Here is a 5380-nt window from a genome sequence, read left to right on the forward strand (position 1 = left end):
ACTGTGTTACACAGCAGAGAAGACTTCAGTGATGACATGTGCAGTGGTGCCTCTTGCAGTAAATTCTGCCTGAGTCTCCTTTGCCCCATTCGGTGGTGCTTCTCCCCCTCCATGATAATGGCATACAAGAGTATATCCATTAAAAAATCCTCATTTGCTTCTGAGAATCTCTAACTCTGGAGGGGCAGGGGGTCCGAAAATCACTCCAAGGATGCTTTGAATCCCGTGCATCAGGTCCTCACACATATGCAATTTGGACTCCTCCCAACTTGTCGCCATGTTGCGGAAGCTGCTTGGCCTATTAATGATTGCAACAGTCGATCATGTTCTGAAAGCATTCTGCTTTTCAATGCAGTGACACAGAGATCTGGATCCACCATCTGTGCAGCTGCTGGAGGATGTTTCTCCTACACTGATGAAGGGCCTTCTCTTCTTCTTCCTACTCTTCCTGTTCCTGCTGTGCAGTGCTCAGTGATTCCACCTCACACCCTCGATCCATATCCCCCGACGAGATGTGACATACCAAGTGGGGAATTTTAACCCCCAAGGATGGGTGAGTTTGGGGTGGGTGGCAAGTAATAAATGTTTAAATCTCAAACCCAATCCCAATCAGTCTGCAACCCGCCCATGTCTGGTTTTAATGGAGGCGGGTTGGGGGGGGGGTGTTGCGATCGACCAATCCACTCTTAGGAGGCTGGTTGGTCAGTAAAAGCTTTTAAAGGAGGCTGGGCCTCCATTTTAACAGAATTTTTATTTTTAACCCATCGAGGCTGATTTTCCCAGGACTCTGGAAACTCGGCAGGTAAAAGAAGGAGAGAAGGGCTGGATCCATGAGGTAATTGCATTCACAACACAGCTTGTGGACCAGGAGGAGCAGAAGTGTTTCCTCCAGGCCCAACAAGGTTACCTCTTTACAGACCCGGAGATCGAACGACCTGCCAGCCCCGATCTACGACTCCCCCACCCCGATCTCCGACACCCCCAACCCCGCTCTCCAAATTCCCCACCCCCAATCTCCGACTCCCCAAACCCCATTCTCCAACTTCCCCCCTGATCTTCGACTCCCCCACAGCCGCAATCTTCGACCCCCCCACATCCGCAATCTCCACCTCCCCCACCCCGCAATCTCCACCTCCCCCACCCCGCAATCTCCACCTCCCCCCCGCAATCTCCACCTAGCCCCCCGCAATCTCCACCTCCCCCACCGCAATCTCCACCTCCCCCCCCGCAATCTCCACCTCCCCCCCCGCAATCTCCACCTCCCCCCCCGCAATCTCCACCCCCCCCGCAATCTCCACCTACCCCCCCCCAATCTCCACCTCCCCCCCGCAATCTCCACCTCCCCCCCGCAATCTCCACCTCCTCCCCTGCAATCTCCACCTCCCCCCCCACAATCTCCACCTCCCCCCACCCCCCGCAATCTCCACCCCCCCCACCCCCCGCAATCTCCACCTCCCCCACCCCGCAATCTCCACCTCCCCCCACCCCGCAATCTCCACCTCCCCCCCACCCTGCAACCTCCACCTCCCCCCTGCAATCTCCACCTCCCCCCCGCAATCTCCACACCCCCCACCCCGCAATCTCCACACCCCCCAATCTCCACACCCCCACCCCGCATTCTCCACCTCCCCCACCCCGCAATCTCCACCTCCCCACCCCGCAATCTCCACTTCCCCCCACCCCGCAATCTCCACCTCCCCCACCCCGCAATCTCCACCCCCCACCCCGCAATCTCCCCCTTCCCCCCCGCAATCTCCACCCCCCCCGCAATCTCCCCCCCGCAATCTCCACCTCCCCCCCCGCAATCTCCACCTCCCCCCACACCCTGCAATCTCTGACTCTCCAAACTCCCACAATCTCCTTCTCCCCCTGTAATGATATCAGCAAATAGTGATGTTATTTGCCTGTTTGATTATCATGCCTTACCAGCATAATTGCATGTATTGATTGCTTGTGCCTGACCAGCAGAGGGCATGTGACCGAGACAAGCAAGGCAGTTTAGTTTAGTTTCAGTTTCGTTCTAGATGCATCACTAGCATCGTGTCTCCTGTAAAGCTGTTATAAAGAGTTGAACAGACTTTAGATTAAAACTCATTCTCTTTCATAAATGCCTCGTCATTGAACCCACAAAGAAATCAATACACCCCCCACCCTCCCGATTGGCAACTCGACCCATCCCTCCACGGTGGGGGGGAGGGGGCGGGGGAAGCACTCCTGTTCCTTCTGGCCCATAAGTAGTGCTATTACCTTCTCCCTGAAGCTGTCCTCGCCTCAGTCCAGCTGCCCGGTTTTCCAAGGCCTGGGAAACTCAGCCGTCCACTGTAAAACCTGCAAAGCAAGTTAAATCAGAGGTTGCAAGCCTCATTAAAATATTTAAATGGCTAACTCACCACCTGGGAGTGGATTGGCTGCCTGCCCCTTGTCACATTTCCTGAAAAACAGGAAATGGGCGGTTTGGGGTTCAGATTTTTAAAATTTTCAACACCATCCATCCCCGTTTTTGCCCTCATAAAGTTAGTGGAGTGAGCTTAATTCTACACAGCTGCTCACTAAGAAAAGGCCCTGGCTGGTTTGACACAAGGAAGCAGAGAATTGTGGGTTAGCAAACAATGTACAGAAAGCCTGTTGAACACTTATGAGAAGGATTGTTTGTCGATGCACTGGGAGCAGGGTGGGGGTGGTGTGGTGGCGGGGGGGGGCGGCGGGGGGGAGGTCCGGTAGCGCGCGGGAAACCAGGAAGTAGCTGCAGCATGTCTGTCAGTGGCTTCTAAACCCAGCCACTGTATTTGCATCTGACTCCCGGGTTTCCCGATCAAGTAGCGCGAGCGGACATGATGACAACAGGCATGGGTCTATTTCAGCTGAGATATTTAAAGGAACACTGCAAAGATGACAGTTGAAGGACTCAGGAGGTGGCAGAAACACAGCAAGCAATATAGAATGGTACAAATGCTGTGCCCCACTTCACTGATGTGTCCCTAGACCTGATGCTGCGAGGTGTAAGGGATCGTAGGGAGATATCATTCCCTGCTGACAGGAGGAAGAAGCCAGCCTCAATGACCAAGAAGGCGTTGCTGGAGATCGCAGAGGAGGTTAGCAGCAGGAGTGTGGTGCCAGCACGGTGGCATAGTGGTTAGCACTGTTGCCTCACAGCGCCAGGGACCCGGGTTCGAATCCGGCCTCGGGTGACTGTCTGTGTGGAGTTTGCACATTCTCCCCGTGTTTGCGTGGGTTTTCTCCGGGTGCTCCGGTTTCCTCCCACAGTCCAAAGATGTGCGGGTTAGGTTGATTGGCTATGATAAATATTGACACTTAGTGTTAGGGGGATTAAATACATGGGGTTACGGGGATAGGGTGGGATATGTGTTGGTGTAGGGGTTACGGGGATCGGGTGGGATATGTGTCGGTGCAGGCTCGATGGGCCGAAATGGCCTCTATCTGCACTGTGGGGTTTCTGTGATTCTGTGATTCTGTGATTCTGTGAATACAGTGCAGGAAGTGCTTTAATGACCTAATGAGGGCAGGAAAGGTGAGTACAATGCCACATTCAATTACATCCTGATGTGCGTGTCCTCCCAACCCCCTCACTCTGCCTCCCCAAGCCTACTCCTGAACATCACTCCTCACACCAACATACCTTGCAGGTGCACCCATCCCTCTCTGTCTATGCACTTCCTCACATCCCCATCTGACCATCCACCACTGACACTCATCCTCATCTTAATGCAATTTAATGCCTCTCCCTCATAGTCACCCTCAACAGATGTTGTCCATCCATCTGTTGCACTCATTCCATGACTCTAACTCAAAGATCTCTTGTTTCCCTCTTTGCAAGGAGAAGAGCACAGAACACCAAGGAGAGCCAGAGCACGGGAGATGGCCCTCCAGTCATTACCATCATGACAGCTGCAGAGGAGGAAAATCATGGGAGTGTCGGCGTGCCTGGTGGTGGGAAATGGAGAGATGGGGATCTCTCAGCTACCCGGTGACAGAATTAAATATCATACAGCCACATGGCATACAACAGTCACTCATGGTGACTTGATGTCAGCAGCCAGTGAAATATGAACATCTGCATAATGTTAACTTAAAACATTCTTACCGTGATAGTTCTAATTTGTCTTTAATCTCCCACAGACCCATCAAGTGTCCCACAGGAGATGGTGCCGGAGGATGACAACGACTCCTCAGAGGAGGTCACTCACTCTGAGGGTGCACCATCACAGGACTCATGCACACCAAGCACCAGTGCAAATACACACATGTCTGGTGGGAGCAGCAAGACAGATAGTTGTGTTGTCACCTTGTCTCTCACACATCACATGTGAGCAAGAGTAGATGGAGGAAACAGGGACAGCAATTGAGAGTCCTTGTCGGAGGGCACAGGATGCTCCAAGCTCTACTCAGCTGGATGCAGATGCTGAACCTCGGGGTCCATTGACAAAGATGATGATTCTGGAGCAGCAGCAAAAAATGTGTGAGGCTCTGGCAAGATTTCCAGCTGCACTGTGCATGCTTGCAGAGAGAATGGAGGAGTCTGTCTCAAGCATGAGTGGCATGATGTCGCAGGCCTTAGCTATGATGTGCTCGTCCATGGAAAGAGTGGCCACCGGCATGGAGCATCAAATGCGGCAGTCAAATGAGTGCATGCTTGTACTTACCAATGACTTACACAATCTGAATGCCACCTTAAATAGGATAGATCAAAACCTAGCCTTGGCCGTTCAGCACCCCACTGATGTGCAGCAAAGTGATCTCTGGTTCATTGCTAGCAGGGAAGTGTGGGTGGGCCATGAGAGGGAAGATGGAGAAAGGGGACATAGAAGTGGGGACCCTGCTCAAAGCACTTCCACTTCTCAGCTGTTGCCCCCCACCTGCTCAGTCAGTGCCCCACATGCTGTCTCACGTCCTGATGGCCGAATCTGCCTCTGCACAGATGCAGGTGGAGCAGTCTTTAGCGGAGTCCTCACAGCTTCAAAACCCAGAGGACGTTGGCCAAGAGCATCTCAGCAGGGATATGAGCAGCCAACCTCAACCTCTACTGAAGCCACAAAGGCTGCATGACATTGGAGTAGTAGGAAAAGGAAGATGAAAGATTAGTAGTTGCACAAGGGTACGCATATGGGTGTGTTAGACATGTTAGACTGATAAGTTTATGTATAAGCTTGGAGCCACATATAAAATCTTTGCATCACTTTCCCATCTTGACCATTTTTGCCTGCAGCCTGGCAACTGGCCTTCATAGTTCTGATGAATGGTAAGACAAGACTTAAATAAAAGGCTGTCTATGTAGTGTATGTAACGTTCCACCTTTAAGAGAACTATTTTAAGGGTTGCACTACTTTATCTTGGCTACTGTATACTGTAATACCGGTGGTGA

General features: G+C 52.4%; 1 pseudogene; it reads left to right on the top strand.

Annotated features, from left to right (window-relative positions):
* The first annotated feature begins 830 nt into the window (after positions 1–830).
* Positions 831–5092, top strand: LOC147124264 (uncharacterized; annotated as a pseudogene).
* Positions 5093–5380: the final 288 nt, after the last annotated feature.

The sequence above is a fragment of the Somniosus microcephalus genome, chromosome 1 (genome assembly GCF_052327205.1).
Source record: "Somniosus microcephalus isolate GS21.2 chromosome 1, FLI_Smic_1.0, whole genome shotgun sequence".
Classification (NCBI taxonomy): Eukaryota; Metazoa; Chordata; class Chondrichthyes; order Squaliformes; family Somniosidae; genus Somniosus; species Somniosus microcephalus.